Below are 14661 nucleotides of genomic sequence, written 5' to 3'. Positions count from 1 at the left end.
AGTTAGGTGCCAAGTTAAAGGACAGGAACTCTAGGGTTGGGATCTCAGAATTGTTACATGTGCCACGTCGTAGTGAGGCCATAAATAGGAAGACCATACTGTTTTACATGTGGCTAAGGAGCTTGTGTAGGATGGAGGGCTTCAGAGTTTTGGATTATTGGGCCCTCTTCCAGGGAAGGTGGGACCTGTACAGAAGAGCGGTTTGCAGCTAGGCTGTCTAATTTCCCAGTGGGAAAGTTTGCCTGTACTGCATGGTTGGGGGGTGGGGGGTTGGGGGGGGGTTAGGTTAAACTAGAGTTGTAGAAGGATGGGAACTGGAGTGCCAGAGCAGATAGTAGAGTGATTGTAGAGGCAGATGGTGTTAAGATCTCGGACAAAATCGGGAAGCAAATGATTGAGCATAGGGGGACTAATTTTTGGAGTTGCATATTTTTTTGATGCATGAAGTATTGTAGATGTGCTCAGGGCATGGATCAACACATGGAATTATGATATCGTAGCCCTTAGTGAGACTTGGTTGCAGGAAGGGCAGGACTGGCAGCTTAATATTCCAGGATTCTGTTTCTTAAGATGTGATAAGAGTGGGAGGGGTTAAAATGGGAGCACTGGCGATAATAGTCAGGGAAGATGTCACCCCAGTGCCCAGTCAGGACAGACTGGAGAATTCGTCTAGTGAGGTGTTATGGGTGGAACTGAGTAATAAGAAAGGTATGACCACGTTAATGGGGCTATATTACAGACCACCCAGCTGTCTGAGGGATTTGGAGGAACACTTATAGAGAGATCACAGATTGCTGCAAGAAACATAAAGTGTGATAGGAGCTGATTTTAACTTTCCACATATTGACTGGAACTCCCATGCTGTAAAAGGACTAGATGAGTTTGGGTTAGAGTTTGTCAGATGTGTCCAGGAGAGTTTCTTTAATCAGTACATAGAACTCCCAATGAGAGAGAGTGCAATACTTGATCCCTTATTCGAAAATGAGACAGGGCAGGTGACGGAAGTTTGTGTAGGGGAACACTTTGCATCTAGTGATCATAATGCCATTGGTTTCAAGATAAGTGTAGAAACTAATAGTTCTGGTTCTGTGGTTGAGATTCTAAATTGGAGAAAGGCCAATTTTGACGGTATCAGAAAGGATCTGGCAAGTGTGAGTTTTCACAGGCTTGTTTCTGGCAAAGGCGTACTTGGTAAGTGGGAGGCCTTCAAAAGTGAAATCTTGAGAGTACAAAGCTTGTATGTGCCTGTTGGACTAAAAGGCAAGGATAACAGGTTTAAGCAACCTTGGTTTTTGAGAGATATTGAGGCCCAGGTTTAGGGAAAAAGGAGGTGCCATAGCAGCCAGGAACAAATTAGGCAAGAAATGCAAGAGAACACTTAAAAAGAAAATCAGGAGGGCTGAGAGAAGGCATGAGGTTGCAGTCAAAGTGAAGGAGAATCCTAAGGGCTTTTACAGATATGTTAAGAGCAAAAAGATTGCAAGGGACAAAGTTGGTCTTTCAGAAGATCAGAATGGTAATGCATGTGTGGAGCATAAGAGATGGGGGAGATCTTAATGGATTTTTTTGCATCGCTATTTACTCGCGAGTCAGAGTCTATAGAAGTGAGGCAAAGTAGCAGCAAAGACTGGACCCTATACAGATTAGATCAAAGATTAAAGTCTGTCACAAGCCTTGTGGCCCATTAGGCCAGTACTTATGCTGGTTTCCGTGGCATGAAGCGACTGAGAGTATGAGACCCCTGCCGGATAGGACACCAGTCTATTGCAAGGTTAACCCCCGGCGTTTTTGCCAGTGCCCATTCTCAGTTGGGTAGACTGGACCATTGTGTGGTTAAGTGCCTTGTTCAAGGACACACACGCTGGCTCGGCCGAGGCTCGAACCCACGACCTTCAGATCACTAGTCCAACGCCCTAACCACTTGGCCACGTGCCACACAAACAGATTAGAGGAGGAGGTGTTTTCTGTCTTGAGGCAAATGAGGGTGGACAAATCCTCAGGTTCTGACAGTGTTCCCTTGGACCCTGTGGGAGGCAAGTGCAGAAATTGCAAGTGCCCTAGTAGAGATGTTTAATCATCCTTGGCGACAGGTGAGATACCAAAGGATTGATGTTGTTCCACTGTTTAAGAAAGGCTCGAAGAATAAACCAGGAAATTATAGGCTGGTGAGCCTGACATGAGCAGTGTGAAAGTTATTGGAAGGTATTCTAAACGGCCAGATATATAGACAAAGTATGGTCAGGAATATTCAGCTGGGCTTTGTGCGTGGTAAGTCATGTCTAACCAATCTTGTAGGGTTTTCAAGGATGTTACCAGGAGAGCTGATGAAGCCAAGGCAGTGAATATTCCATACTTGGACTTCGGCAAGGCATTTGATGAGGTCCCCCATGGGCGGTTGGTGAAGAAGGTTCAGTTGCTTGGCATTCAAGATGAGGTAGTAGATTGGAGTTGACATTGGCTTTCTGGGAGAAGACAGAGAGTGGTGGTAGATGGTTGCCTCACTGACTGGAGGCCTGTGACTAGTGGAGTGCTGCAGGGATCAGTGCTGGGCTGGTGTTGTTTGTTATCTATGTCAACGATCTGGTTGATAAAGTGGTTAACTGGAGCAGCAAATTTGTGGATGAAACCGAGATTGGGGGTGCAGTGGACAGTGAAAAAATGGGCTAAAGTATAGCAGATGGAATTTAATGCAGATGAGTGTGAAGGTGTTCTACTTCAGGAGGACCAACCAGGGTAGGTCTTACACAGTGAGCCGTAGGACACTGAGTACGGTGGAACAAAGGGATCTAGGAATACAGGTCCATAATTCATTGAAAGTGGCGTCACAAGAGGATAGGGTTGTAAAGAAGCCTTTTGGCACGTTGACCTTCATAGATCAAACTGTTGAGTACAGGAGATGGGATGTTATGTTGAAGTTGTGTATGAGATGTTGGTGTGGCCTAATTTCAAGTATTCTGTGCAGTTTTTGGTCAACTACCTACGAGAAGGATGTAAGTAAGATTGTAAAGTACAGAGAAAATTTACAAAGATGTTGCTGGTACTGGAATACCTGAGTTATAAGGAAACATTCAAAGGTTCAAAGTATGAATACAGTATAGAACTCTGAGATTGGTTTTCCCACAGACAGCCACGAAACAAGGAAGACCATGGAACCTGTTCAAAGAAAAGCCATCAGACACCCAACGCGCAAAAAAATCCATGCAAATGGCAAAAAAAAGTCAATGAGCAAAAAACACAATATAAAACACCAATCCACAAAGTCATCAAAGGAGTCCAGGTACATTCAGTTCAGTGCAAACCAGGCTGTGTTATCTGCAGTCCTCCGCCCCGATCAAAATCGCAATACAGCAACAAAAAAAAGGAGCAACCAGGAAGGCATCATATTGTCAGCTACAGAGTCCAATCCACAAACCTTGTTGATTAAACCCTGCCTGAGACCCAGGGCTCTGGCAGCATCGAGTGAGAGGGAGGGAGAGACCGTATGCAGGCATTTTCCTCCAGGAGCAGAGGGCGAGAGGGAGAGAAACCGTCATACACAGACACCTTCCTCCGTGAACAGCAAGCAAGGAGAGACACACAGATAAATAGTGCTGAACGCCCGCCCGCTCGCCTTCTGCTCTGATTCTCGCTGATTTCAGTCTTCCTTGAAGCTTTGATTGGCAAGCAACGGAACTGATCACGGCACATGCTCCGTCTCCAGCCTCGTTGGCTTCACGCCACACACCCCACCGAATCCTCTCGGAGATAGCAAAGCTCCAGGTCACTCTATCGGACCGAAACTACACCACCAAAGTGTAGATCATGGCTCCAACAGCAGCAGAACCACATCTGAAAGAAAAAGATACGAAAGTATTAGTTTTGTGAACCGTCTGCAGAATATCACTCTTGGTCATGTTGTTTGCTGGCTCCATTTTCTTCTGGATTGAATAGGTTTGAACTTTATTCCGTGGAAGATTGAGGGGAGAGGTGTACAAAAATTGAGGAGTATAGATTGGGTAAATGCAAGCAGCCTTTTTCCACTGAGGTTTGGTGAGACTACAACTAGAGGTCATGGGTTAAGGATGAAATGTCAAAGGGAGATGTGAGGGGAATCTTCACTCGGAGGGCGGTGAGAGTGTAGAACAAGCTGCCAGCACAAGTGGTGGATGCAATTTTGATTTTAACATTTAAGAGTACATAGATGGGAGGGGCATGGAGGGGCAGGTTGATGGGAATAGGCATTTTAAGTGGTCTGGCACAGACTAGGTAGGCCGAACGGCCTGTTTCTGTGCTGTAGTTTTTTTGTGACTATAGCAAAGAGAGCCATCCTGCCGAATACTGGAGGATGCCTGTAAGACTGAGTGCAGAGAACAAAACTGTTGTCAGGAGACCTATTGTACACTCTGAATTCTCCTTTGAGTTTTTTTATATCACAGTGACACGATCTGCAGTTGCAGGACAAGGCACAGGAGTGAGGATCAATGTAGTTCTAGTTCTTAACCTCAATACCTTGTGTCTACTTTATATTTATGGAAATGTTTAAGAAAGTTAAATTGTTACAGAAAAGACAGGAATGTGGATAGGAGATTGGCTGACTGGAAGAAGTAAAGAATGGGAATAAAGGGGTCATTTTCTGGCTGGTTGCTGATGACTAGTGGAGTTACAGAGGTGGTGGTGTTGGGACCGATTCCTTTCATGTTATATAGCAAAGATTTGAATTGATAGCAAAGTTGGCCCAAACCAAGAATATGAAGAAAGGTGGAGGGGCAGGTAGTATTGAGGAAGCGGTGAGTCTACAGAAGGAGTTAAACAGATTAGGTGAATGGGCAAAGAAGTGGCAGATGGAATATAGTGTAGTGAAGTGTATGGTCATGTACTTTGATAGAAGGAATAAAGGTGTAGACTGTTTTCTAAATAAGGGAGAAAAAAAGTAAAATATCTGAGGTGCAAAGGAACGTGGGAGTCCTTGTGCAGGATTTCCTAAAGGTTAACTTGCAGGTTGAGTTGGTGGTAAGGAAGGCAAAAGTAATGTTAGCATTCCTTTGGAGAGACTAGAATATAAAAGCAAGGATATAACGCTGAGGCTTTATAAGACATTGGTTAGAACACACTTGGTGTATTCTGAGCAATTCTGTGTCCTTAATGCAAGAAAGGATGTGTTGGCATTAGAGGGGTCCAGAGCAGGTTCACGAGGATGGTCTTGGGAATGAAGGGGTGAATGTATCAGGAGTGTGTGATGGCTCTGGGCCTGTACTCGCTGGAGTTAGAAGAATGAGGGGCAATCTCATTGAAACCTATTGAATATTGAAAGGCCAGATTACAGGGGGTGCGGAGAGGATGTTTCCTATAGTGGGCCAGAGGGCAAGGCTTCAGAATAAAAGGATGCCCCATAGAACAGAAATTAAGAGGAATCTCTTTAGCCAGAGGATGGTGAATCTGTGGAATTCACTGCCACAGGTGGCTGTATATTTACAATGGTGGTTGATAGGTTCTTGATTAGTAAGAGTGTCAAAGGTTACGGGGAGAAGACAGGAGAATGAGGAGAGGGATTATAAATCAGCCATGGTGGAATGGTGCAGCAGTCTCAATTGCTTAATTTTGCTCCTATGTCTTGTCTTTACAATTATGAGAGATTTGTCACAGCGTTTTCCAAAGGGTAGGGGAGAATGAAACTAGGGGGCATAGTTTTAAAGGAGAGGCAAGGGACAACTTTTTCATGCAGAGGGTGGTGATTGTATAGAATGAGGTGCTGGAAGAAGTGGTTGAGATAGGTATAATAGTATCATTTATGAAGCACAGGGATAGAAAGATCCAGAGGGGTGGGGCTTAAGAAATTGGGACTAGCTGGATGGTCATGGTGGGCGGTATGGACTGGTAAGGCCAGAGAGCCTGTATACGTGGTGTATTGCTCTGTGTCTCTGTGTCTTTTTGCATTTGGTGCAGTGTAGTTACAGATTAAAACAGCCAATACTGCCTTACAATGCCGGAGCCACTTGAAGTGCCAGAGTATTCTACGTTGATTTTGAGGAATTTCCATTCACTAACCAGTCTAGCATAAAATGGTGCTGGTTGGTGCTAGTGACCCTTGGCAACATTCTGTGGGCTGCGGACAATAGCTCTAAATATACTTTTAAGTATATGTACCTCTTTTAAATTAGTCTCACTGCAATTTGCAACGTGTAATTTCCCTCTAAGCAATGTACTTTGAAATCAACTTGATGATCTATAGCTTTCACAGTTGTCTGAAGGACTCGGCGGACCAGACAGCTGCAGCGCCTTAAGTGGACGAAAGTTCATTGTCGTCGCCTGATGCGAGGTTGGGGGAGGGGGAGTGTGGGGACTCCAAACCAGGATACTGGCCCCTCTATCCAGCATCTTGTTGCCAAATACATAGTCGCTGGTGAACAGAATTGAGGACCTGAGGGCAAGACTGCTGTATCGGAGAGAAATGAGAGACTGGTGTATTCTGTGTTTGACTGAGACGTGACTTCCTTCCAGCATGCCAGATACAGTGGTCAAACGGAAGGCTTCTCGATTCACCAAATGGACCAAACTGCTGATTTGGAATAGGCACAAGGTGGAGGAGTGTGTTTCATGATAAACTCTCGGTGGTGCTCCGATGTGGCAGTGTTGTCGATCTGGAACCCCCTAACAGTCCAATGCTGTCCATTTTATTTACCTAGGGAGTTCTCATCCATGATCCTCACCAGAGATTACATACCATCAGTGGCCAACTACAATCAAGTGCTCACAATACTGCTTGATGGCATCTTCAAACAAGAAACAGACCATCCTAATGCATTTCAAATCATAGCCGGAGACTTCAACCAGGCTTGTATGAAGAAAACCCTGCCCATTGACCATCAGCATATAACCTATAGCACCAGAGGTCTAATGCTCTAGACTACTGTTATACAAGGATGAGCAATGTCTACCATTCCATGCCCTGACCATATTTCAGTAAACGGATCACTTGACTGTCCTCCTCTTACCTGCATATGGGCAGAGGCTAAATAGCAAACTCTAGAGCTTAGGACGTCAAAACAGGTGGCCGTGGGAGGCAGAGGAGGTGCTACACAATTGCTTCAAGTCAGTGGATTTGGCTGTGTTTGAGGACTCATCTGTGGATCTGAATCTGTTGTAACAGACTTTATTAAAACAACTGTAGCCAATTGTGTCCCCACAAAATCGTTCAGTCTTCCCCAATCAGAAGCCCTGGATGAACCATGAGATCCACAATCTGCTAAGAGCCAGATAAGAGACATTCAAGTCCGGTGATCAGGAAAGATGCAGGAGATCCAGAAGTGATTCCAGAAAGTCGCTTAACAGGTGAAGTGGCAACTCCAGACCAAACTTGAACCAACAAAGGGTGCTTGACAGTTGTAGCAGGGCTTGAATACTATCACCTCTTATAAAATTAAATCAAGCAACATAGGTGACAGCAGGGCTTCACTTCCAGAAGAGTTCAATGCCTTCTGTGCTTGCTTTGACCATCAAACCATGAAGGAACCATCACAAAGGAACTCCCACATCCCCTGATGATCCTATGATTTCAGTCTCTGAAGCTGGCGCGTGAGCAACCTTCAGGAGTGCGAACCCTCGAAGCATCCAGCCCAGATGGGGTACCTGGCACAAGTACCTATGCTGATCAGCTGGCTGGAGTGTTCACTGAGATATTTAACCATATGGTGATATGGTGCCCACCTGCTTCAAGCAGGCTTCAGTTCTACCATTGCCCAAGAAGAGCATGGTGACATGCCTCAATGACTATTGCCTAGTAGCACTTGCATACATTCACAGCGGTGAAGTGTTTTGAGAGGTTGGTGATGAAATATCAACTACTGCCTGAGAAGCAACTTGGATCTGCTCCAATTTGCCTACCAGAGCAACAGGTCCACAGCAGATTCCATCTCATTGGCTCTTCACACAACCCTGGAACGTCTGGACAGCAAAGATCCATACATTAATCTGCTCTTTTATTGACTACTGCTAAGCATTCAATTTCATCATCCCCTCAAAACTAATTAATAAGCTCCTAGACCTTGGCTTCAATACCTCCTTGTGCAATTGGATCCTGGATTTCCTCCCTTGCAGACCCCAGTCAGTTTGGATTGGCAACAACATCTCCTCCACATCCTGGGCCAGGCACAGAAGTGCAAGTGGGAAGATAGCAATGCAGCGCCTCTACTTAGAGTTTGCAACGATTCGGCATGAGATCTAAAGCTACGACAAACTACTATAGTTGTGTAGAAGAGAGTATATTGACAGGCTGCGGCATAGCCTGGTATAGAAACACCAATGCCCTTCAACAGAAAATCCTCGTAAAAGTAGTGGATACTGCCCAGTCTCTCAGGGGTAAAGCCCTCCCATCCATTGAGCACGTCGACATGAAATTCTGTCACAGGAAAGCAACATCCATCATCAGGGACCCCCACCATCTGGGACACGCTGTCGTCTTGCTGCTGCCATCAGGAAGGTATAGGAGCCTCAGGATTCGCACCACCAGTTATTGCCCCTCAACCATCAGGCTGTTGAACGTAAGGCGATAACTTCATTCAATTTCACTTGTCCCATCTTCAATTGAAATGTTCCCACAACCAATGGACTCACTTTCAGGGACTCTTCAACTCAAGTTCTCGATTATTTATTGCTTATTTATTATTATTATTATTTCTTTTTGTATTTGCACAAATTGTTGTCTTCTGCACTCTGGTTTAACACCCGAATTGGGTGGTCTTTCATTGATTCTGTTATGGTTATTATTCTGTATATGTATTGAGTAGGCCCATAAGAAAATGATTCTCAGGGTTCTGGTGACATTTATGTACTTTGATAATAAAATTTGATTTGAACTTTGAGTCTCAACAAGAAGAGCTACAGGCACTGGACAGAAACTGGAGGCAGTATGTGAGTACTGTACCAAGTTTAACTGAGTGAACCTAAAATGAAAGTAGAACATGTTATTTCTCCTGAACAAAGCAGGCTGAAGTTGGGCACAAATGAGGAATGGTAGAAGGAACCTGAAGCTAGTGTAGTGTGTGTTCATGAGCTTAATCTCAACAACAGAGTCTGTAATTGAAGTTGCAGATCTTTGTATTGATGGCTATAGTGATCTTGAATCTGTTGGAAATACTTGACTCATGCAAACACACTGTTGAATTTCTGGAGTGATTTGAAGTGATTTTGCTGTTGTGTTTCATTTGCAGAGAAAACTGGCTTTCGTTTGCTTAGTACCAAAAAAGAATAAGAATTTATGTTTGAGGTTATTGACTGATTTTTTTCTTCCTCCTTGTACTGCTTCTGTGTATCAGAATTCATTATCCATTGAGGATAATCGGAAGGCTTCGTCCACGTGTGAGTCCATTGTTCACATGTATGCCGAAGCAGAGAACACATAGCCAGGAGATTTATAGTGTTGGATGAAAAATATTGGAACCTGGGAGCATCTGTGTAGAGGTTTACTTTCCAAGTTATTTATGGATGCACTGAGATGCAGAATAAGATTAGGTCAGGCATTAAATAAAAGCAGGCAGGAAATATTCAGCAAGTCAGACAGTGTTCTGTGGGAACAGAAATGGAGTTAATGTCTCAGCTCAATGAGTGGGTTTGAACTGTCGTGATGCACTGTACATATAAAGCCGGTAAGGTTCAAATACATAGGACAGTATACCACAGGAATAGGCCTTTTGACCCAAGATAAACCAATCCAAATTAATCTCACATACCTGGACTTGGTCTATATCTCTCCATTCCCTGCTCGTCTAAATGTGTCTTGAATATTGCTATTGATTCTACTTTCTACTTGCCACGCTCTCTGCATAAAATAACTTGTGTCTAACATTTCCTTTCAACTTTACTTCCACTAACCTTCAACCTATGCCCCCTAACATTTGACAGTCTGTAAGGAGGACAAAAATCTAACTATCTCCCCTATCTATGCCCCTTATTATTTTGCATACCTCTACAATCTCACCACTCAGTCTCCAGTGCTCCTTAGCGAACAATCCAACTTTCTTAAAGCTCTCCTTAGAGCTAATGCTCTCTAATCCTGGTAATATCCTGGTGATCCCCTTCTGCAGTCTCTCCAAAGTTTCCATATCCTTCCTGTAATGTGGTGTTGAGAACTTTTCTCAGTGCTCCAAATGTGGAGCAAATCATCCCAAATCCCTCTGTATGTTGATGCTGAGGGTCCTGCCATTAACTGTACTTTCCTCTGGCAGTGGAATACCCAAAGATCAAACGCCATCTTCCATTTGTATAACACACAAAATGCTGGTGGAACGCAGCAGGCCAGGCAGCATCTATAGGAAGAAGTACAGTCGACGTTTCGGGTCGAGACCCTTCGTCAGAGCTAATGGAAAAAAGAGGTATAAGAGATTTGAGAGGGGGAGGGGGAGACCCAAAATGATAGGAGAAGACAGGAGGGGGAGGGATGAAGCTAAGAGCTGGAAAGTTGATTGGCAAAAGGAATACAAGGCTAGAGAAGGGGGAGTATCATAGGATGGAAGGCCTTGGAAGAAAGAAAGGGGGAGGGAAGCACCAGAGGAAGATGGAGAACAGGCAAGGAGTTATTGTCAGAGGGAAAGAGAGGGAAAAAAAATTAAAAATTAGGGATGGGGTAAGAAGGGGAGGAGGGCATTAATGGAAGTTAATGTTCATGCCATCAGGTTAGAGGCTACCCAGATGGAATATAAGGTGTTGTTCCTCCAACCTGAGTGTGGCTTCATCTCGACAGTAGAGGAGGCCATGGACTGATATCCCCTTTTCTCAATCCTCCATCTCCACCACATCTGCTCTCAGAATGAGGCTTTTCATTCCAGGATGAAGGAGATGTCTTCCTTTTTTAAAGAAAGGGTCTTCCCTTCCTCCACCATGAACTCTGCACTCAGACACATCTCTCTCATTTCACACACATCTGCTCTCACCCCATCCACCTGCCACCCCTCTAGGGATAGTGTTACTCTTGTCCTCACCTACCACCCCACCAGCCTCCGTGTCCAACATATAATTCTCTGTAACTTCTGCCATCTCCAACGGGATCCCACCACCAAGCACATCTTTCCCTCCCCCCCCCCCCTTTCTGCTTTCTGCAGGGATTGCTCCCCACACGACTCCCTTGTCCATTCGTTCCCCCCCCATCCCTTCCCGCCGATCTCCCTCCTGGCACTTATCCTTGTAAGTGGAACAAGTGCTACACCTGCCCTTACACCTCCTCCCTCACCACCATTCAGGGCCCCAGACAGTCCTTCCAGGTAAGGGGACACTTCACCTGTGAGTCTGCTGGGGTGATATACTGCGTCTGGTGCTCCCGGTGTGGCCTTCTATATATTGGTGAGACCCGACGCAGACTGGGAGATCGTTTTGCTGAACACCTACGCTTTGTCCGCCAGAGGAAGCAGGGTCTCCCAGTGGCCACACATTTTAATTCCACGTCCCTTTCCCATTCCAATATGTCAATCCATGGCCTCCTCTACTGTCGAGATGAAGCCACACTCAGGTTGGAGGAACAATACCTTACATTCCATCTGGGTAGCCTCCAACCTGATGGCATGAACATTGATTTCTCTAACTTCCGTTAATGCCCCTCCTCCCCTTCTTACCCCATCCCTAATTTTTAATTTTTTTTCCTTCTTTCCCTCTCACAATAACTCCTTGCCTGTTCTCCATATTCCTCTGGTGTTTCCCTCCCCCTTTCTTTCTTCCAAGGCCTTCCGTCTCATGATACTCCCTCTTCTCCAGCCAAGTATCCCTTTTGCCAATCAACTTCCCAGCTCTTGGCTTCATTCCTCCCCCTCCTGTCTTCTCCTATCATTTCTGGTCTCTCCCTCCCACTTTCAAATCTCTTACTATCTTTTTTTCCATTAGTCCTGATGAAGGGTCTCGATCCGAAACGTCGACTGTACTTCTTCCTATAGGTGCTGCCTGGCCTGCTGCGTTCCACCAGTATTTTGTGTGTGTTGCTTGAATTTCCAGCATCTGCAGATTTTCTCGTGTTTCCATTTGTGTGTCCACATTTTCAGCTGGTCCTTTGACAGACCTCCTCACTATCCACAACTCCACCTATTTTTTGTTTTGTGTGCAAGCTTTCTAATCAATCCACCTACATTTTTGTTGAATTGTAATAGAAGATAGTACAAATAACTGAGGTCCCAACCCTGATCCTTGCAGAACACCACTGGTCACAGGCTTTCAGTCAGAATAACACCACTACATATTATCTATACTAAGTCTCCATGGATCCCATGGGCATTAATCTTCTGGATCAGCATACCAAGAGGGACAGTGTGGAAAGCTTTACTGAATCCCATGTACATAATATTCACTTCCCTTCCCTCATAAATCTTCTTTATCACCTCCTCAAAAAAACTCTATTAGTTTTGTAAGACATGACCTGTCATAAACAAAGCTATGCTGACATCTCCAAAACACAGTCTGGGCGTTTCCAGATGTGAGTAAATCTTCTCTAATAGTTTCCCTACCACGGATGTAAGATTCATCATCATTTAAGGCCTATCATTTCCGAGGAACTACATCGGCTATTCTCCAGTACTCTAGAACCTCATTTATCACTCAAAGATACAAATATTTCTGTCAAGGGCCCAGCTATCTCCTCTCTTGCCTCTCTCAATAACCGGGGAGAGATCCCATTAGGGCCTGGAGACATATCCTTCTTTATGTTGTTCGAGAGCCCCAAAACTACCACCTTCTTGATATCAAGATTCCTGAAAGTATCCTCCTTGATCTCACTTTACTCCAGGTCCTTCACCTAAATGAGGAATGATGCAGAATGGCAGAATGTTCATTTAGTTAGTATTTTGTTCACTTTCAATCTTCTCCTGCATAAATCTTCTTCTTTGTCTTTGTGGTCCACCCCTCTCCCTAGTTGCCCTCCTATTCTTAATGTATATATGAAATCCCTTAATTCCCTGTATTCCAATTTACCAGAGACATTTCATAGCCACCTTTAGCTTATCTAATTCCCCGTTCTTCCGTTTCCTTTTATATTTCTCAAAAGCTCTGACCAATTTCAGATACTTTCATATGCTTCCTTTGTTTCTCTCTCCCCCAAACTTGCAACATCTCATCATCCAAGGTTCACAATCTTGCCATTTTATCTTTTTTTCACCCTCACAAGAACATTGCTCCTGAATTATGACCATCTGGCCTTTAAACAACTTCCACATGTCAGATGTAGAATTAACCAGTAACAGCTGCTACCAATCTACTCTCGCTAGCTCCTGCTGAACACTGTTGTTAGTAGGTTTTCCTTAATTTTAGTCCATTCCCCCCCCCCCCGCCCCCGCCGGTTCAGATTTATCCATAACCATCCAAAAGTATATGGAAGTAAAATCCTGTTCCTAAATGTTCTATCACCGAAGCACCAATCACCTGGCCAGAGGCTTTTCCCAGTAGAGAGGGGGTTCTGGGTGCTTGTTGATCTTGTTGATCTTTCTAAAGGGTGTGTGTGTTGATTTGATTTGCACTTATCAGCCCATAATAAAAAGCAATGAAATTTCCCCAGGAAGTTTAAGGTGTGACAAGAGCCTATCCACGGTGACTGAAACCTTCAGACTTTGTGCTTGTGTTAAAAGTGCTTCATATCTAACTATTGGCCTAAAAATTCTATGTTCTCAGTTTTGTTTTAGATGATTACGCAGCACAACTAGCAGCTGGAGTGTTTTAAAAAGAGGACTGTACCCTGAAGGGGGGAGGAATGTTGAGCATTTGTTTTTGAAAGTGTGTGTGTTCCCAGATATTAAACCATCTTGTAGTGAGTTATAATGCTCCAAGGGCAGGGGTCTTATTGGTTATGATTTGTTCAAAAATCATCGGTGGTTTAGAAAAGAGCACTGTGGATGTGAGCGAGTCAATTTATTTCACTGCACCTCATGCTTTGAGAGACGTCTGGTGTCCTCTGTACGTTGGCCAGTCTTCTGGATGATGTGCAACTTCTGTTGTGCAATGAGAAAATCTGAAATTAACACATCAAGCCTTCTAGCCAAGAAGTTTGACTGGCTTACCTTTTCCTGAAGTTAGTGAAACTGAAATCTAAAGTATGCAGTAGGGACTTTGTATTGGGAGGTAAGTTCGTATTCAAAGCACAGACATGTCATTTTGCAGTTTCTAACAGATGTTAAGATATGGGAACAGAGTTCATCTTCTTTTCCTAGCCTGGGGATAATGAAATCCATTGCTGTGTCATTTCTGGAGCTCTGGAGTCCAACTAGCTCAGGAGGGACGGAGAGCGCATACAAAATGCTGGACAACTGATGAAAGGTCTCTGCTCAAAAATTTACTGTTTATTGCCCTCCATAGATGCTTCCTAACTTGCTGAGTTCATCCAGCATTTTGTGTGTGTTGCCCAAGATTTCCGGCATCTGCAGAATCTCTTATGTTGAGAAGAAATGGGGGTTCATGTTTTGATCACCCAGCCTACATGGTTAGACTTTAGCTTCATTTTGTATCTGGAGATTGTATATTGTTGCATCAAGAGATGATCTATTTAATCAGAATATGCATATATCACATAAATACCAGATTTACAGAGGATTTGATTTTCTTCAAGAACGTTTATTTATTTGACTGCAAGTAAGGGTTCATTATCTTGAGTACAAATCCAGAACTTGTTTATCTGTGGAGTAAACTTAGAACCCCCAGTTTGTCACTGTGATAGACGTACCC

At 44.2% G+C, this 14661-nt stretch overlaps 1 protein-coding gene across 6 annotated transcripts in view; it reads left to right on the top strand.

Moving 5' to 3' along the window:
- chd9 (chromodomain helicase DNA binding protein 9) overlaps nucleotides 1-14661 on the top strand; it is a 275269-nt gene that overhangs the window by 35780 nt on the left and 224828 nt on the right. The gene's annotated exons all lie outside the window — the stretch shown is intronic.

The sequence above is a fragment of the Mobula birostris genome, chromosome 15 (genome assembly GCF_030028105.1).
Source record: "Mobula birostris isolate sMobBir1 chromosome 15, sMobBir1.hap1, whole genome shotgun sequence".
Taxonomy (NCBI): domain Eukaryota; kingdom Metazoa; phylum Chordata; class Chondrichthyes; order Myliobatiformes; family Myliobatidae; genus Mobula; species Mobula birostris.
This window is presented reverse-complemented; position numbering and strand designations above follow the sequence as displayed.